This window comes from Lissotriton helveticus, chromosome 3_1, assembly GCF_964261635.1.
Source record: "Lissotriton helveticus chromosome 3_1, aLisHel1.1, whole genome shotgun sequence".
NCBI classification, from domain to species: Eukaryota; Metazoa; Chordata; class Amphibia; order Caudata; family Salamandridae; genus Lissotriton; species Lissotriton helveticus.
The window spans coordinates 2,063,345,238-2,063,365,939 of NC_136061.1; positions in this window are offsets into that span (position 1 = coordinate 2,063,345,238).

The following is a 20,702-nucleotide window of genomic DNA, read 5'->3' on the forward strand; positions in this document are numbered from 1 at the left end:
AAAACAACTGAACAAACTTCAGTCAATCCAGAATGCTGCAGCTAGTGTCCTGTTAAATCTACCCTACCGTCATCCAACGTCCAAAGCCATCAAGGAACTTCACTGGCTTCCAGTCAGATCCAGAATACGGTTTAAGGCCCTCTGTTTAGTCAATAAATCCTTGTATGGCACGGGACCACAAGACATGTCCAAACTCCTCCCTCGATATCTGCCTTCACGTACGTTAAGGTCAGCCAGTCTTGATCTGATATGTCAGCCAAGAATAAAAAGAATGCGATGGGGTAGCAGGTCCTTTTCGCACCAAGCCTCCAGACTATGGAACTCTCTACCCCCTGCTCTGCGCTCACAAAAATCCATACTCTGCTTTAGAAAGGCGCTGAAGACCTGGCTTTTTTCCTCACATTAAGATCTGTTCTCACCGCTCCCTTCGTCACTGCAGCGCCAAGATGCCACGGCATTCGAGCGCTTTATAAGTACTTCAGTCAGTCAGTCAGTCAGCAAAGTAACTAATGATTAGACAACCTAGAACATGCGACTTAGGATAAACTCAGGAATGGTGGGAAGTGAGAACACTCTTTTGTTATACTCTCATACCAGTCCACATCAGGAGTAATTAGGAGACACGGGCAAGGTTAAAATATTTATTTTAACGACGCGCTCTCAGGTGCAGTATCTTTGCCAACATAAGCAGACATATGATTAGAAATAATATGATCAGCATTGTTACAATTCCATAAAATACAAAGGGAGAAAGCATCTTACAATAATGGTGGAAACTGGTCTTATAGCGCCTAGTTATAACACCCTCCCTATCCATGAATTATGTTTTATAAACTAAAGAATGCCTCTTACGCTTGTACGGGGGACCCCATTACCTCCCAGCTCAGCAAGAGTGAATCACATCAGGATCAGCAAAAGCTCTCTGCATCCCTGGAAACGGAAAATCTTCCAAGTGTGTGAAATCATGGCTACTGTGCAATAATAAAGGCGCCAGAATCTCAGTTGGCTCGCAGCTGCCATTTGTTGTGTCTAAAAACGATAGGCGATCAGTTTGAACAACAGTTACCTTGTTATGATAACCTTGACGGCTTCAGCACTCACTGTGCAGACTAGGATCACAATGTAAGTCTAGGGATGTCGAAAACAAGCCTTTCTCATGTGACATTTGCGCAGCCTAACTTACAAAAACAGCTATTTGCAGTGTCGTTTGCAAAAGCAGCAAAAGGTAAAATCGCTTTTATGCTTCTAATAAGCCATGATAACATAGCAATGTGTTCAAACCAGGCCTAGCCCACACTACACTCTCCCTTGATCGGAGAACGCACAATAAAGGGGGCAATATTTGTAGAACGCAGAGTTCAAGTTCGAATGAGACAGAACCAAGTTCAGAAATGTTGCCACACATGATAATTGGGAATAAAAATCCGGATTATTAATTATTAAAGGTATCAAAACATGCATGGGTGTCCATGGTGTGAAGAAAACTTCAAGTTAAAAAAGATGGAAGAAAAAAAAGAATGTATCAGTGAAAAAAATCACGAATCCAGTACGTGTCTATGAAGTAGAAAACGTGTCACTTCAATCCAACAGCGTATAGGCACAGTATGCTGCAACCGCCTGCAATAGAAAGTCGTTGTTATAATCCGTGAACATTTCAGCCATCAAAATCAGTAAAGGAAAGGAACACATATGTTCTTCAACAGCCGTAGCCTCTAGCACCCTCAGAGGACAACTCGGATGTTCTTCGAGATAACTGTGTGCCTAGAAGTCATGGGCTGCAGACCATATATTCCAATTGCCTAGGACTCCATGGCTGCTGCGCTGGCCATAGTCCCGATACCAGAACAATCTAGTTCATGAGCAACTAAGAGACTCATTAGAAGATCATAATCCGGGTTGGGAGACACCGTATTGCAGAGACACAAATCCGGAGCCCAAAATCGCAATCCAGGCAGTGAAAAACTGTCTGCACGCATGTAAAATATGAAAACCGGAAGGATAAACCATACGCCACGCTCAAAGTAGCAAGAGGTAGCGATCCATAGTATTTAAGCATCTGGTTTCGAAGCTGGAGCAGGTTGTCGAGGGGCACGGGATGTGCCGCCATTTTTCAGCAAAAAAATCAACAGTAGTACACCGGCTCTCAGAGAGAGAATTAACGGGAATCCTCCAAAGAGGCCAAAAAAATAGAATGAAAAATGCCTTTATCACACCAAATCTAGGGGTCGATTAGGATGGCGGACGGACAAAGTCCGTCCGTCATCCAAGTCTGGGGCATGTACCGTCCGCCACAAGGGCGGAGGAACCGTGCCCCCAATTAGGATGCACCTGCCACAGTGGAGGGTGCATCCCGCATTTTTAACATTGCGGCGAATGGTGCATAAAGCACCGGCCGCCGGAATGTGAAAAATGCATGTTGTGCGTTTCACAGCATAACATGACAGGCCCCGTGGGGTGCCTGCCATGTTGTACTGTGAAACGCAGGGGGGTCATGTGCACCCCCGCCCCTCTTTCACCCTGGGGGCCCGCAACGGGCCCCCAAAGCAGGAACCGTATGCCTTTTCGTGGCATTGCCGCCACGGAAAGGCATTCCCCTCAGGCCATCCTAATATGGCTGGCGGTGTTTGATAGACACCGCCACCATATTAGAGCTTTTCCACCACGGTCGCAAGCCGCCCGCGGTGGAAAAGCGGCAGACGGTCTTAACGTCCGCCGCGGTCCCCGTCCGCCATTGTAATATGGTGGAGGGAAAAAAGGTGGCGGATGGGCAAGGATGGCGGATGGATCGCCACCGCCTGCATGGCGGTGGCGATCCGTCCGCCATCCTAATGGACCCCATAGTTTGGAACGAGGTCACAAGGCCAGAATTACTACTTTAAAAAAGTGTGCCAAGCCCGTGGTGGAAGAGGCATTGAATATTGTGTGAATCAAATCACCGAAATGCAGGGGCAGATCAGTATTTAATAAGGCATGTACCTCAGCACGAGTGTTAGCAACGTGTAGAACGAATGTTTCACGCGCAGATGTAAGGGCAACTTCTTTCTGGGACAAAAGAGCCCTTATTCGACTCATCTTGGTGAACTCTGCTTTCGAGGTCGGAACAGAAGGCCAGATTGATACATCGAGCCTTCCATGCGGATGAGGAAACAGCACATTCTTACAGCAAACAACACATTGGGAAACAGTTACAATGTTTGGAATTCCCGCAAGCATATCACAGCAATCTTCATTATTTAATAACAAATAACTACAGTTTGCCAACAACGTGAAAGTAGGTGTAATAGCCAGTGCAGGGGTGCCTTTCAAAACACACACCAGATTCGGTGCTGTCATAGTACATGAGCCATGCAATTGCAAATTTCTACAGACTAATGAGGGATCCGGATTGGAAGTACAGTCTTCACCCTCTAAATAAACTTCCTTTCATTACCTCAAGCACCTATATGTAAATGGGAGATTCCCCACTTCATGGTGAAAAGCGCTTCCCAAGGGCTCAAATCTGCCTATATCATAGTGTTTCATGTATGCTTAAAATTTAAACAGAGGGAAAGGGAGAGTTATTAACCCATGGATAAGCCAAAAATCCGAATTTGACTCGTCCACAGAAAAAGGTAACAGTTCTAACTTCTCAATATGCAACAGAGAAAACGGGGCATCTTTCATTGACATAAATTGCTGTTTAACAGTTAAATTAAAAGGCAAAAATAGTGAAGTCGTGTTCATGTAATCCCAAGGCACCTTCCCAGCCTTTAACGTTTGAAAAGTCCATGCAAACTGCATAATAGAACGCAATTGATTTTGACTATGGTACAAAACTGCAACATCTTCTTGTAAAATATCAACGACAGATGAAACAATATTATCTAATGTGTAAATACGGGAAGAAAGTGTGTTAATGCTATTATCTACAACTGCAAGCACTTTTTCTAAATTAGCTTGATCAATAGCATGTAACCTTAAAGCAGCTTCAATTTGGGACAACTTCCAAACTTAAACTGCACAGATCCATCTTTTGGACCAGCCTTTTGCACGACCTCTGACAAAGTCATTCAAGTCAACGGCGTCAGTCAATTTAGACAAATGGAGTTTAACTGACGCTAAGGTGGAGTGTTTGAGCCAGGACTGACACAGCTTGCCAACCGAATAGGTAGTGACAGAATGGTCAGTCTCAAAACAGGGGTCCACCCTAACTTGTGTATAACCAGGTTCTAAACCTAGAAAACGATGCTAGCATGAATCTGTACTTTGTTGCCATAACTGCCAGCCTCGGTGATCCAAACTGGAAATGTTAAAGGATGAATTCTGTCACTGAGTTTGCAAATCACTAAGGGACCTACTGCTATACTTATTCCAATTGGAGTATTCTCCCAAATCAGGAATAGAGGGAGCATGTAATTATTTAGACGTAGCCAATCCAAAGCATGCGGTTTGTGAAATAGTCGAATTCCGAAACAACATATGGTTCGGGATGAGACCTGCACGATGCAAAGCCTCAGTGCCTTATACTTGCCAATGCTTAGAACCCCAAACAGATTTAAGATCAATGGTATCTTTCCACTGCTCATAGTCTCCTATGACCAACTGGTCTATAAAGGACTTTGAATACAATAATTTAGTGTGGGTAGGTCTAACCGTGGAAGAGGACTTTTCAGTCAACTTAAAAAAAATGCCTCAGGGCTGGTTTGAATAAAATCAGTAAAATATGAAAACTTTTTTTAAAGAGTGTTAGAGCTGCCTTCAACAGGAGCGGGGCAATGTTCCCACTATGTGTAATTAACCACATTTCTAAACGTGTTTGCTTTGTGCAGAAAGAGATTTCCATAGTGCTGGTAACAGAATAAATCGGCATAATTAGCAGAATCTAGATTGAAATCTTCAACATCAAAGGCAGCATGATATTTCAAATCAGAAAATAGAGCCTCTATGGTCTAGACGTCCCAATCATCAGAGCAAATATTTTGTTTAACCACATCCCCCATAGAAACACGAAGTACAGTCGGGACATTAATAACCTCTGTGGGTCCATGAATCTGGAACTTTACAGCATCCCATACAATCCCATCTAAGACAGGCCAAGCAGTTATGTTCATGAAAGTCTGGTCCCTCTTCATTCTGTGTGAAGAGGAGTGGGGTGCTAAAGTTCCATCGATTAGTCTAATTGTATTTCTTTCTTTAACATAGTGTCCGTTTACAAGACTGAAAAATACACCACAAATCCAATGGAGATGAACAAAAAAAATTCTAAAAGCACCAGCCAAATGTAAGTCCAGGGGGGAATTAAAAAATGTTTTTTAAACCAGGCAGCAAAAATCGAAAATTTTGAAGGGGACTTTGATGTGGGAGAGCCAGTGTCAAATGAAAAACGTGATTGATTAGCCACACAAGTCTCCAAATCAGGCATGAAAAGTCAGTGGGGTAAGTATATTCAGTATCATTAAGAGGATGACCAGCCAGTGGATTCAATAAAGGATTTGTAATTGTATTCATCTCAATGGCAACATCAGGCCTGATGGTAGGATCCGGGGCCAAAACAGAGCTTCGCAGCGACAAGAGACTGCAAGTGTCATACTAAGAAGAATCGGCCACTCTGTGTAGTTTGACATTGTCAATGGAGATGTACCTGTTCCCCTTTCGTCCAGGAAGAGGAGGTAAAATTACTGTTCTTGTACCCTGTATGCCAAGGACAGAAACTGGAGCTCGATAGGAGGGGCCGAATTCCTTCTTGTTCTCGACCTTCTCTCGGACCAGTTCTCCAATTCGGGGTAGCCAGCCGACTACCGGAATCTGCAACGCAGCATCAGATGAGGAGGGTAAATGTTCCTTTGTTAGACTGTCTCTGGTCTCTTGTAGTTTCTGTAAAACATTAGAATGTTCATCTGGATGTACCATGTTACTCCGCATACTTTTACTCCGCATACCGTTATAACGCGACTTTTACAACGCATACCATTACAACGCATAGCGCTTTGGGGTGCTGGATAGTGGTAAGTATAATTTACTATTCTAACTCCAGTCCCCGTGGACCCTAGGGAAGGTGTTGGATAGTAAATTATACTTATTCCCTATCCTAGAGCGCCCCCCAGCGCAATGCGTTGTAATGGTATGCGGAGTAAAAGTCGCGTTGTAATGGTAGTGCGGAGTAAAAGATGCGTTGTAACGGGTGTATACCGTTCATCTATGTCAAAGGATGCGGCTGACGCCATGTCTAGGCCCTCAAGGTCCGGAACAGACATTTTGATGCCAAAGAGCATTTTGTGTAGGGTCCACCCACCCAGAGACCTTCTAGGGAGATTATTAGGTGCACGCTGTACGCCATTGAGGTGGGCTAGCTAGTTCCGACCTGTACCTAGTACTTTAGCTGTCAAGGCTTGCTTTAAGTCACGGTTCATCCGCTTAACAACACTATTGCCCTCTAGCCGATATGGAGATGAAGTGTGTGCACGAATCAACTGCAACCAATATGTACTTATATGCAGTATCCCAGGAGAAAGGACCGCAGTGATCTAAATAAACACACACAAGTGGTTTATTAGATATGTACAACTGAGTCTGGGGTGGGCATGCAGCAGTAGAAGGTGCTTAATCTGCTGGCAAATGTCACACTGAAGAACATATTCACGCGTCTGTTTGTACAATCCGTGCCACCAGTAACGCTGTTGTAGGAGAGATACAGTAGCCGAAACACCGGCATGCGCTGACGTCATGCCTTCATGGGCCGCTGTAATCAAAGCTTGCCTGTGATCCGAATTGGGAACCAACCTGTCACCAACGTCGTTAATTCTCATATTAGGAACTTTATCAGGACTTAAATGATAAGAATATTTAGAAGGGAAACCTTTCGGATAATTACCTCCCTTCTCTGTTGCGGCAATAGCTGCCAAAATCTCATCATCAATCTTACTTTTGGAACATGTAACTGCTGCTACTGAATATGTTGCTGCTGATGTCTTGGCGGCTTCATCGGCAAGACTATTGCCAACAGCAGGAACTCCTGTATGCTGGTGACTAAGAGTATGAATTACAAACACGAGTGGGAGCCATTCTTCAAGCTCAGCCACTCTTACCCAGATCATTTTATGTTTTATTGTGCGACCTTTGGAGTCAGGATAATCATTTTGAGTCCAAAAGGTTAAATTGTCATTGTATGATTCAACACAGTAGTAAGTCACTTATGATAAGAGTAGTCACACTAGGATCTGCGTACTCCAATGCAAGCATCAGAGCAGGAAGCTCTGCCAATTGGGCGGTACAGTCCCCTAATGTCTGTGTATGCACAACATCAGACTTGAATTCACCATCCACCATGGTAACGACCACTATTGCGCAGGCCGAAGAATATGAGTGCTTTGAATCCGTAGCCGCTTGCGCACTACCGTCAGTGTAAATGATACAATGAAAATTATCAAGTGGGTGCATGGTCAGAGGAGCAGGATGAACGAATTCATACTGCAAAAACTCCTGAGTCTGCAGAGAGGAATCAAAAATAAACGTGACATCCGGAGAAATCAATGACGTGGCCCCTTGTATCCACCGTAGGTGCAAAGTTTTGGAATTTGGTACACTGGCTTTCGACACTGCCTCCAAGGCAGGATACGGCGTAACAACCAAAATGCGTTTTCCCTGTGACAGTGCACGTTTCTTAAGAATCACCATTTGCACTGCTGTCAAAACTTTTTCTACAGTCGAAAACCGCAAGCGAGTGTACAAGTGTGACTTGTAAGCGATGGTGACTGTGTCACCCTCATTAAAAGTGAGGTACGTGAAACCCACTGCCCCTGGCACGATTCTTATCACCAGCTTGGTCAACAAGAATTTAGATTCTAGAAGATCAGCCTGCAAAATGGTTGAATGTTCAGGCAGCCAGCATGATTTGGAGAAAGTTGGTTGTATCAAAGCGTAAAGAGGCTTGATACACAGGGCATAATCAGGAATGTAGGTACACCCAAAATTTAAAAAGCCCAGTATAGATTGTAGTTTTTTCAGTATTGTGGGAGCGCGCAGTTGTGCACATTTCTCCAGGAAGTGAGGAGCTAAACCTTGACCCTCATTGTTGAGCTCGTAGCCCAGGAACAACACTGTATACTCTGCAATGTGAGATTTTGCAAAGTTGAATTTATTGCCAAAATCAGTGAAACGGCAAATATTGTGGTCTACATGACACAGATGCAACCATAATTCGTCGTCTGTGAGATAAATGTCATCCACATACGAACATGCATCTGGGTCGAGTCCCTCTAAAAGATTGACTATGCGAGCGGCAAAGATGCCTGGGCTGTTTTTATAGCCCATAGCCAAACGCCTTAATTGGTGTTGTTTGCCACCACTGGTAAAAGCTGTCCATTGACTACTAATAGGGGACAGATTGTGGGCAAAAAGGCCATTGGATATGTCAAGTGTGGTTTTGAACTGTTTGCGAACCGAGACTATCCACAAGAGCTGAACTGTGAGTATTCTGTACCACGCACGTATGACAATGGGAGTTTAAGTGGCGGTAATCCAATACCAAACGGTACGAGCCATCAGTCTTAGTCAAAGTAAAAAGAGGGTTATTTATCGGAGACACACAACTTTCAATTACACCTTGATATTCCAATTGCTCACGGATCTTTGCAATGGGAGCTTTCACTTCACGCCGCATGGGGTATTGGAGTTGAGGCTGTGGCATAGACTGTAAAAGAATCTCATGTCAGGGGGAAAATTTGTCTCACCCACAGTGAGTACGGTATAAAGCCGGAGCAAGCGCCTTAGCCCAATCTGATGCTAAATGCAAGGCCTGCTCTTTCGGCACAGTGTGTGCGAAACTAGGGAGGATTACCTCCTCCCCTTGCGGAGCAGCCAAGACAAACAGTGGGGGCAAGTCGACCTCCGCCAACAAAATGTCATAGGTAGTAGTAAGATTTTCTAAAAAAAACCCTCTTATAGTACGTTGTATGTCACCTTCAATTAAAAGGTCAATTTCAAAAAGCCTTTCGGGGGAGCCACTCTAGTGTCAGCTGTCTCTACTGCAGCAAAGGTGTCAGTCGCTGTCACCTTCAGTAGTAAGCGCAGCGCCTCTAGAACTATGTTAATCTCCGCCGCGCTGTCCAACAGCATCAGCGCTCATGTTAGATTCCAAAGCTGCGTTCTCACTATCTGTGGCATATCTGGCTGTTAAAGCAGTGTTGGAAACAGCCCTTTTTGCAGCGTTATCCCCAAACTTTTTGCTTCTTCCTCCCTTATTTTTCCTGACCCTTGGTTTCTGGCAATAGGACTCTGGGCACCTTACCACTGGTGATCAGTGCTAAAGGGCATATGCTCTCTATTTCAATTGTGATTGTAATTGGTTATCCATGATTGGCATATTAGTATCCCCCAGAGGTCCCTAGTAAAGTGCACTGAGTGTGCCAGGGCTGGTGATACAAATGCGACTAGTGGGCTTGCAGCACTGGGTGTGCCATCCACATGATTAGCCCTAAAATTGTGTCTCAGGCCTGCCACCACAGTGCCTGTGTGCAGTCTGTGAACTGCCATGTTCTCCTGGTCAGTGTCCCCACTGACCAGGCCTAACCCTTCATTTTCTGTGAACATTGCTCACCCCTATGGAAGGCCCAAGGTACCCCCTTGGGCAGGGTGCAGTGTATGTGAAAGGTAGAGCATGTACTGGTGCAGGTGACATGCTCTGGTAGTGAATTACAGCCATTTTCGTTTTTCACTATTGTAAGGCTATCTTGCCCATAGGCTATCATGGAGAATGCTGGCCACAGTGGCTACCAGCATAGCCTCCCATAGGAGCAAGATAGGACATAAAAGTCTGGTATCCCTAAACTCAGAATTTAATAACACATCTTTTAGGAAAGGTGGTTTTTAAATTCTGTGTCTGAGAACAGCACTTTTAGAAAGTAGCTGTTCTCTTGTCTGACCTTTCTGTGTGCCTTTTCTGGTTTGTGAATTGACTGCCTTGTTTCTGAGTGACAGGGCTGGGGGATTCCAGGAGACAGAATGAGTCTGCCCAGTGGTGAATAGAGAGATCTGCATCTAGATGGGAGGGAGGAGTTGCACCTGGGACCTGAATAGGACTGTGCCCGCCCCCCACAGTGGGTGGAGCCGCCCCCCACAGTGCTGGCTCCACCCTCTGTGGTGCATCTGATGTCTCTGCCCTGCACTGTGAAAGGATAGAAGGAATCATGTCAACAAAGTGCTCCAGGGATGTGCTTTCCCTCCACAACGCTGGCTCCACCTCCTGCTGGGCGGCCGACGACCCTGCCCCTCTCTCTGAAAGGAAGGGAGAGGCCAGGAAAACAAAGTGCTCAAGGAACACCCAGAACTGGTTCAGACCGGGCTCAGAGCCCTCCTGCACAAAGGGAACAAATACTTTTAGGGGTATAAGTACAGGACCCCTGACTACAGAAAATGAGATCATCCTGGATTCAAGAAGGAACCTCTGCCAAAGAAAAAGCTGAAACTGAAGAAGGAAGACTGTCCTGCTGTTGCTCTGCTGGACTGACCTGCTGTTGCTTTTCTGCCAGGGAGAGAGGAAGGACTTTGCTTTGTGCTGTGTCCTCTTGCTTGAAGGAATCTCCAAGGGCCTGAAAGAGTTGGCTCCCTGTTTTTGAAGTCCCAGGAAAAAAAGGACTTCACACCCAGCTTCCCTGAACTCTGCTGAGGGAGTTCTGTCTTTCCTAGAGTGCTTGGGACAGTTGTAGTGCCTCTGGAAGTTGTACCTGTGTTGGGAAGCTGGAATCCAAGCTTTTAAAGACTTTCTGCAAGTTTTGTTGCATCGCTCGCTAGCGGAGCGCATCCCCGACAGTGTGAGGAAATTCCCGCCACTACGAAGGTCGAGATCGTTAGAAAGCGCCTGTTGCCGCTGCCAGAGCCGTCGCATCCTTCGTTTGCGGGACACACCAGACCGGTGCGGGACGATTACCATCGCTGCGAGTGTCGTTGCAGAGCCTGTCGTCGCTGGGTGAGATCGCCACACCTCTTGCTTCCGGACCGCATCACGTCGCTGCGAGTGTCGTCGCAAAAGCCATCGCATCGAGGAGCTGTGAGAGAGAGATCACCGCTGGTCCGCACATCGTCGCCCTGGAGATCATCGCAACTCCAAAGATCATCGCATCGTGCCTTTGCGGGAGTAAACTTCCTACAGAACCTACGCACTGGAATCCATACAAGTCATCGCCTTCCTCCCCATACAGACCGGATTCATCGCAACACGCCCACTGCTGCAGCGGGGTTATCGCAGCTCCTCCCCAGGGTCTCAGGAGCAACGCATCACTTGTTTTCCACCACACCTGCTTCTGCTTTGGAACTTTGTCGCATTTAAAAGGTACTGTTGGCTAAACGTGACGTAACTGTTAACTTTTCAGGCAACTGTGGATTATTGTTATCGCAACCTTAAGAACTCTTTTGCAACCATATTCTTGAACTGTGTATGTTGGATTTTTGTTGTTTTGGTCTTGTGTAGTTTAGATTAAATACCTTTATTTTTCTGAACTGTTGTGGAGTCAGTTTGTGGTGTTTTCACTGTGTTAATGTGAGACCCCAGTTTCTGTTGCTGTTCCCCTGTCTTTTATTCCTATTCCAATTTTGTTTCAGAACTTTTCGGCGCTCATCTTTATCAGAATTCGCCGACTGAGTTTGCTGCTGTGCTTGTTTTTTAGCAAAAAGCTTAACACCCAAACTATTACGACCAATGGTCTTATAAGCCTCTGTAATTAAGCATGGGCTGAAAATGCGTTCCGCTCGCGGAATTTGCGGATTTTCCGCGATTTCGCGATCCGCGAATCTCGAGAAATCGCGGTAAAATCCGCGAATCAGCGGGGACGAATTTTCAGCCAAGCACTTACAGGGTTACAGCAGCAGGTGCAAAAGTTGAAGCTAAGTTTTTTGTAACCTTTTACAAATTACAATGGCTTTTAATTTTTTTAAATAATGAATACTTAAATAAAAGTGATTTTAATTTATAATGGCAATAGCTTAAACTTTTGTAAATAACTTTTGTGAAGAATATGTTGATTGTATTTTAATGTGATGAAAATCCAAGAACAGAAGTGAAATATTAACATCTTTTTGTGACATTTGTAATAAAGTTTGAAACATTGAGAGAACATATTTGAACCAGTTGTTGTTGAATGGTTGTGCAGATTGATGCTGGGGTGGTGCTGAGTGGTGCTGCGGTGGTGCTGAGTGATGCTGTGGTGGTGCTGAGGGATGCTGTGGTGGTGCTGAGTGGTGCTGTGGTGGTGCTCAGTGATAATGTGGTGGTGCTGAGTGATGCTGTGGTGGTGCTGAGTGATGTTGTGGTGGCGCAGGGTGGTGCTGTGGTGGTGCTGATTGGTGCTGTGGTGGTGCTGAGTGATGCTGTGGTGGTGCTGAGGGGTGCTGTGGTGGTGCTGAGTGATAATGTGGTGGCGCTGAGTGATGATGTGGTGGCGCTGTGTGATGCTGTGGTCGCGCTGAGTGCTGCTGTGGTGGTGCTGAGTGATAATGTGGTGGTGCTGAGTGATAATGTGGTGGTGCTGAGTGATGCTGGGGTATCGCTGAGTGATGATGTGGTGATGCAGAGAGTAGAAAGGCTCAAAAAGCAGTCTAACAAAGGGCAGAAGGGCAGAAAAACAAGGGAAAATTAGTCTAACAGAGGGCAGAAGGGCACAAAAAACGAGTCTAACAGGGGGCAGAATGAATCCCGCCCTACGTGTTTGTCCACGAAGATGCCACCTTTTTGTGCAATACCTCTACTCAACTGGAGCACTTTCTACTGTCTAATCAGTAAGTGCTCCCTCGTTGGCTAAATGTATAGGGGCAGATTTACAAAAACTGGCGCATCCCCAGGGATGCGCCAGTTATTGTGCGCTGCAGCTCCGCCACCCATGGTGTGCCGCATTTACAATGCATAATTGGAAACAATGTCCTGATTGGTTATAATGTATAGGCAATTACTTGTGCATGCATACAGCATTACTCAGAAAGGAAAGAAGGAGAATCCACATTCATTTGAAGCAAGATAGTTAATCATCTTTATATCACATAAATAATGGTCGAAAAGTTATACAGTTAAGTACAGCACTGCATAAATAAATTGAAGACAACCACAAAAAACTTGGTGCTTGAAAGTGATAGTGATGAAGGTGGCGACGCAAGTGAAAGGTGAACAGCAAAAACGGCGCACTGTGTTGAAGTGCAAATTATTTACAGTGGGTGGCTCGAGAGTAAGTGACAGCGTGATATCACAGTACATAAGATTTTTCAATTGTTTGTTGAGCCACAGGAAAGGAGTACGCCTATGAATGCGCTGTTAGGTCGACGGCGTTTCGATCCGTGTAAATGTGGATCGTCATCAGGACTGGGTTGTCTAAGTTGAAGCGTGCTGTAAACAATGGGGAGAGAGAGAGGGGTCAGGGAGGGAGCGCGGTAGGAGTGGGAATTAATTCGGTTCGGTGTGGTTATCTAGGTACCTTGTTCTAAATCCGAGCATATAGCGGGCCCATATTTAATTGCAGTGTCCCGTGCGTCAGGCGGGGTCGCCTAGGAAGTCATCTTGTTCACCAGGGTCTGGTGACTCAGGAACAGCTTGAGTGCACTGTCAGAGAAGGGAGGTAGAGAGGGAAGGGTTAAAATTCCTGGAAGGGTTAACCAGCTGAGGATAAGGCCGTGAAAACGGCTCTAGAGAATTGGTCTGGGGAGAACTCCCAGTGGAAACAGTTAAGAGCGTGTGGGAAGAGGTGACATACCTGACTGTGGCTGTGCTTTAATCGGCTGTCAAGGGAGCCGGGTCATCTAATGGGAAGAAAACAGGGCAGTAATTACCAAAGGCCCGTTTCTAAAAGCAGAAAATGTCAGACTGGTGCAAGGGGCCCTATGATGAAAGGGGCCAATGTGAACACGTACCTGTTAAACCTGGCTTGTGATCGCACGAGTAAATCGGCGTTTGTGCTCACGAATGGATCGCTGTGTGAAGCGCCTGGCGCCGACGCCAGTGTGACGTACTCACACTAGCCCCGCCCACATGCGGAAGTAATCTTTCTGCCTCGCTAACGCCGGCGTTTCACCCGGCTCCCTTGACAGCCGATTAAAGCACAGCCACAGTCAGGTATGTCTCCTCTTCCCACACGCTCTAAACTGTTTCCACTGGGAGTTCTCCCCAGACCAATTCTCTAGAGCCGTTTTTACGGCCTTATCCTCAGCTGGTTAACCCTTCCAGGAATTTTAACCCTTCCCTCTCTACCTCCCTTCTCTGACAGTGCACTCAAGCTGTTCCTGAGTCACCAGACCCTGGTGAACAAGATGACTTCCTAGGCGACCCCGCCTGACGCACGGGACACTGCAATTAAATATGGGCCCGCTATATGCTCGGATTTAGAACAAGGTACCTAGATAACCACACCGAACCGAATTAATTCCCACTCCTACCGCGCTCCCTCCCTGACCCCTCTCTCTCTCCCCATTGTTTACAGCACGCTTCAACTTAGACAACCCAGTCCTGATGACGATCCACATTTACACGGATCGAAATGCCGTCGACCTAACAGCGCAATTATAGGCGTACTCCTTTCCTGTGGCTCAACAAACAATTGAAAAATCTTATGTACTGTGATATCACGCTGTCACTTACTCTCGAGCCACCCACTGTAAATAATTTGCACTTCAACACAGTGCGCCGTTTTTGCTGTTCACCTTTCACTTGCGTCGCCACCTTCATCACTATCACTTTCAAGCACCAAGTTTTTTGTGGTTGTCTTCAATTTATTTATGCAGTGTTGTACTTAACTGTATAACTTTTCGACCATTATTTATGTGATATAAAGATGATTAACTATCTTGCTTCAAATGAATGTGGATTCTCCTTCTTTCCTTTCTGAGTAATGCTGTATGCATGCACAAATAATTGCCTATACATTATAACCAATCAGGACATTGTTTACAATTATACCTTACCTACCCAGTCCTGAACCGGTCTATGGGTTACACTCCTGTAAACTTTACAAGCATTTACAATGCGGCGCACCATGTGGCAATAACAGCACAGATGCGCCACGCATCTGTACCGTACAAGCAGCGCATTGCTGGAGCTGCGTCGCGCTTGCGACGCAGCTCTAGCAATGCTCTGGGGGGCCCTATCTCCCCAATGCTGCATCAAGCCTTGCGCCTGCTTCTAGCAGGCGCAGGGTTTTGACGCAGCATTGGCCTAAAAGTGACTGAGTGAATTCCTGTAGATTTCACTCAGCCACTTTTAGGAGGCGTTCCTGCGCAGGAACGTCCTCCCCTGCGTCGGAATGCCTCCTGATGGCGCAGGGCTTTACAACGTGACGCATCTCTCAGATGCGTCATGTTGTTAATACCCAGCACCATGGCGCATCTTTTGTGCTGCCGCTGCGTCACAAAAGGTCTCGGTAGAGGGTGGCAGTGGTGAATCAGAGGGTGGCAGTGATGAACCAGAGGGTGACAGTGATGAACTAGAGGGTGGCAGGGGTGAACCAGATGGTGACAGTGCTGAACCAGAGGGTGGCAGAGCTGAACCAGAGGGTGTCAGGGGTGAACCAGATGGTGGCAGTGATGAACCAGATGGTGGCAGGGGTGAACCAGAGGGTGGCAGTGGTGAACCAGAGGGTGGCATGGGTGAACCAGAGGGTGACAGTGCTGTACCAGAGGGTGGCAGGGGTGAACCAGAGGGTGCTGTGATGAACCAGAGGGTGGCAGTGGTGAACCAGAGGGTGGCAGTGGTGAACCAGAGGGTGGCAGGGGTAAACCAGAGGGTGGCATTGGTGAACCAGAGGGTGGCAGTGCTGAACCAGAGGGTGACAGTGGTTAACCAGAGGGCGGCAGTGGTGAACCAGAGGTGCTGTGATGAACCAGAGGGTGGCAGTCGTGAACCAGAGGGTGGCAGTGGTGAACCAGAGGGTGACAGTGCTGAACCAGAGGGTGGCAGGGGTGAACCAGAGAGTGCCAGTGCTGAACCAAAGTGTGGCAGTGGTGAACCAGAGGGTGGCAGGGGTGAACCAGAGGGTGGCAGGGGTGAACCAGAGGGTGGCAGGGGTGAACCAGAGGCTGACAGTGCTGAACCAGAGGGTGGCAGTGCTGAACCAGAGGGTGGCAGGGGTGAACCAGAGGGTGGCAGTGATGAACAAGATGGTGGCAGGGGTGAATCAGAGGGTGGTAGTGGTGAACCCGAGGGTGGCATGGGTGAACCAGAGGGTGGCAGTGGTGAACCAGAGAGTGGCAGCGGTGAACCAGAGGGTGGCAGTGCTGAAACAGAGGGTGACAGTGGTTAACCAGAGGGTGGCAGTGGTGAACCAGAGGTGCTGTGATGAACCAGAGGGTGGCAGTCTTGAACCAGAGGGTGACAGTGCTGTACCAGAGGGTGTCAGGGGTGAACCAGAGGGTGCTGTGATCAACCAGAGGGTGGCAGTGGTGAACCAGAGGGTGGTAGGGGTGAACCAGAGGGTGGCAGTGGTGAACCAGAGGGTGGCAGTGCTGAACCAGAGGGTGACAGTGGTTAACCAGAGGGTGCTTTGATGAACCAGAGGGTGGCAGTGGTGAACCAGAGGGTGGTAGGGGTGAACCATAGGGTGGCAGTGGTGAACCAGAGGGTGGCAGTGCTGAACCAGAGGGTGACAGTGGTTAACCAGAGGGTGGCTGTGGTGAACCAGAGGTGCTGTGATGAACCAGAGGGTGGTAGTCGTGAATCAGAGGGTGGCAGTGGTGAACCAGAGGGTGACAGTGCTGTACCAGAGGGTGGCAGGGGTGAATCAGAGGTGCTGTGATGAACCAGAGGGTGGCAGTGGTGAACCAGAGGGTGGCAGTGGTGAACCAGAGGGTGACAGTGCTGTACCAGAGGGTGGCAGGGGTGAACCAGAGGGTGCTGTGAAGAACCAGAGGGTGGCAGTGGTGAACCAGAGGGTGGCAGTGGTGAACCAGAGGGTGGCAGGGGTGAACCACAGGGTGGCAGTGGTGAACCAGATGGTGGCAGTGCTGAACCAGAGGGTGACCGTGGTTAACCAGAGGGTGGCAGTGGTGAACCAGAGGTGCTGTGATGAACCAGAGGGTGGCAGTCGTGAACCAGAGGGTGGCAGTGGTGAACCAGAGGGTGACAGTGCTGAACCAGAGGGTGGCAGGGGTGAACCAGAGAGTGGCAGTGCTGAACCAGAGGGTGGCAGTGGTGAACCAGAGGGTGGCAGGGGTGAACCAGAGGGTGGCAGGGGTGAACCAGAGGGTGGCTGTTGTGAACCAGAGGGTGGCAGTGATGAACCAGAGGGTGGCAGTGGTGAACCAGAAGGTGCTGTGCCCATACACGACCGCATGGGTAACTTCACCATGCAAGCATCCCGCGAACACGCAAAAAGCCCCGCGAACACGCAAAAAACCCTGCGAACACGCGAAAAACCCCTCGAACACGCAAAAAAACAAAAATCCGCAAATTCGCACGAGTTCGCGGATTTTGCAGATTGCGAATTCGATTTCGCGCGAATTCGTGGAACGCAAATTCGCAAATTTCGCCCATACTTATCCGTAATAAGTCTCGGTAACTGAGGAGGTTTCTCAGCTTCGGGATTATCGCGCAAAGCATTAGACACCTGGAAGCTTACCTCATCTCCCTTAACATTAGCAAGGATGAGATCATGAACCAATTCAAATGATCCCATGAGGAGCATCTCCAACTCAGCAGCCGCCTCCGGCCCGTGTTTATCTTGAACTCGTTTAATGATGGAGGGTAGGACAGCCATTGATGGTGTGCCGAACACCTAGTATAGATTACTGCAAAAATCACACCCCATGTGGTCTTTCTGCAAACTTATAGTAGGGATCCTGTGCTTTCCACAGGAGTGGTTTTATGAAAAACTGCCTCCAGTTGGTTAAATTTGTCGGCAAGCCAGAAAGGCATCTCATCCTTATCCTGGGGACGCTTGCCCATAACCGCATTAACCATAACATGACTAAGCTTCATCTCATTCGGTCCAACGGGATGCGCCGCACCTCCAGGGGCCAAACTCGGGAGGTTGCGGGAAATATAATGAACCAGACCCCTTATTACTGCTACTGCAGAGGCATAAAGGGCCCTTAATTCAACAGCTGTAGCTCGCGCCGCATCAGGGTGCGAGGTAAAACCAGCTAAAACTGCCAAGAAGTGCCTGGAATTGACAACGGTCCCATACTGGCCGTTGTTAAAGTGTGGGGGAGGGCGCCATTAAACCAAACGATGTGCTGCCAAGCAGAAATCAGAACTACCTCTGTTCTATATGGAGCGTACTCCGCAGGCACGATTGTCGGAGTGTAAGAATGAAACAAATTAGTATTAGCATCAATGACAGGAAACGTAACCCATGAGTAAGACAGCTCAAACGGGTAAGCCGTGTCAGCAGATACAACAAAAACCACTGGCATGCCTCTCAAGGAGACGTTGAAATCCTGCAAAAGATTGCACACTGCCAAGCGACTGTGCATTGGGATATCAACGGCAACCATAACGACACAGAAAGAGCTAAGTACAATGCAATGAAATGTAGCACAACTGGGTGGTAATTTCAATAGAATCCGTTTTAAAATATTAAGCTTGAAAAGACCTATTTAACTATAGGTAGGTTTATCCGTCACCACTGTCAACCGGAAACAATAGTGAGGGGTTCGTGGACTGATATAAGCACTACTCGAGAGTCTCACAATAAGACCACTACATCAGGTGCGCCATGTTGCAAGGATCCTGCTCTTAAACAGACCTGTGCACAAAGACCCAGGACATCAGTGAATTGTAGTGTACCAGAAACTCACCTCAGTACCTAGAAAACCCCAACCAGCTAGCATCAGTGTCACATTAGCTCTTCGTCCTATAGCAATGATTAGACAACCTAGAACATGCAACTTAGGACAACTCAGGAATGGTGGGAAGTGAGAACACTCTTTCGTTATACTCTCATACCAGTCCACAACAAGAGTAAATAAGAGACACAGGCAAGGTTAAAATATTTATTTTAACGACGTGCTGTCAGGTGCAGTATCTTTGCCAACATAAGCAGACATATGATTAGAAATAATATGATCAGCATTGTTACAATTCCATAAAATATAAAGGGAGAAAGCATCTTACAATGATGGTGAAAACAGGTCTTATAGCGCCTAGTTATAACACCCTCCCTAACTAGGAATTATGTTTTATAAACTAAAGAAGGTCTCTTAGGCTGTATGGGGGACCCCATTGCCTCTCAGCTCAGCAAGAATGAATCACATCAGGATCAGCAAAAGCTCTCTGTATCCCTGGAAACGAAAATCTTCCAAGTGTGTGAAATCATGGCTACTGTGCGATATTAAAGGCGCCAGAATCTCAGTTGGCTCACAGCTTCCATTTGTTGTGTCTAAAAACGTTAGCCGATCAGTTCGAACAACAGCTACCTTGTTATGATATTCTTGACGGCTTCAGCACTCACTGTGCAGACTAGGGTCACGATGCAAGTCTAGGGATGTCGAAAACAAACCTTTCTTATGTGAAGACATTTGCGCAGCCTAACTTACAAAAACAGCTATATGCTGTGTGTAAAATGGCGTCTAGGCTTCTAATAAGCCATGCTAACACAGCAATGTGTGCAAACCAGTCAATCAATCAGGGGTTTATAAAGCGTGCTACTCACCCATGAGGGTCCAAAGGCGCGGGGGGTGGCTCCGGATCAGTCGAAGAGCCGAGTCTTGAGGTCCTTCCTGAGCATGTGCTGGGTCAAGGAGCACCTGATGTTCAAAGGGAGCTCATTCCAGGTTTTGGCTGCGATGTAGAAGAAGGCTCTGTGAGGTACTGGGTTTTTCGGAACCCAGTGGTGTCAGGGTACACCCTAAGACCTCGAGTACTTTCCTGATTCAGACACAGAAACTCAGAGTCTTCTAGGTGAAGTCAAAGATCGAATTTATTGGCTGCAACCAAGTAACAGGCGTCCTAGAAGTACAACACGTGTATATTCTCAGGAGACTGCTCAATCTTACAAAGCCAGTCTTCTCTTTTTATACAAAATATTATGCTTCAGGCAAACATTCTTAGGTTTACAGTTGACCATTCACATATTTTCACTACAAAGAAAAAGCAGAGTCATGATGACAAGCCCACATTTCAGTTCGTCCAGCCCACAACAAATTACCCGGCAAGGCCCAACATTTTCATCAGATATCGGTGGACCCCCAATAAAAACGGGCACCTCCTCCTCGTAAAGCAAGACATATGTAAAGAAACAGGGACAGGTGTGAGCAAGATTAGGCAGGGTGTGTGTGCGATGAAAAGGGTTTATGGCATGTTGTGCCTTGATGCTATCTTGTTCGGCCACTGGGAGAGGAACTGACCGAACAGGTTTGGCCTTGGGCAGTGGAGTCAGCTTGCCCAGGTCACAGAGAAGTCAGGAAAGGTGTACGTGTCCTACAGAATCGTGTTTGGCCTATGTGAGGGCAACTCACAAAATCGCTGCCGTACACAAAATGGAAGCCGAGGGTTCAGGACGCAAATTATGATTTCGAGGTGAAATCGTCACTCGAATATGACGAAAATGCTTGTACATAGTGTACTAGCCATTCTCGGTCTTTTGATATAAAAATCGTCATGCTACGACAAAGTTTATTACACGAGTCCAGAATTTTCAGAACCACATCTGCCGCCAGTTCTGTGTCTGCAGGTGCAGGGGACCTCTGCCAGGGCGAGGTTGGCGGAGTGGAGGATCCTCTTGGGTACGTGGAAGTATACTCTCTCGTTGAGGTATTTG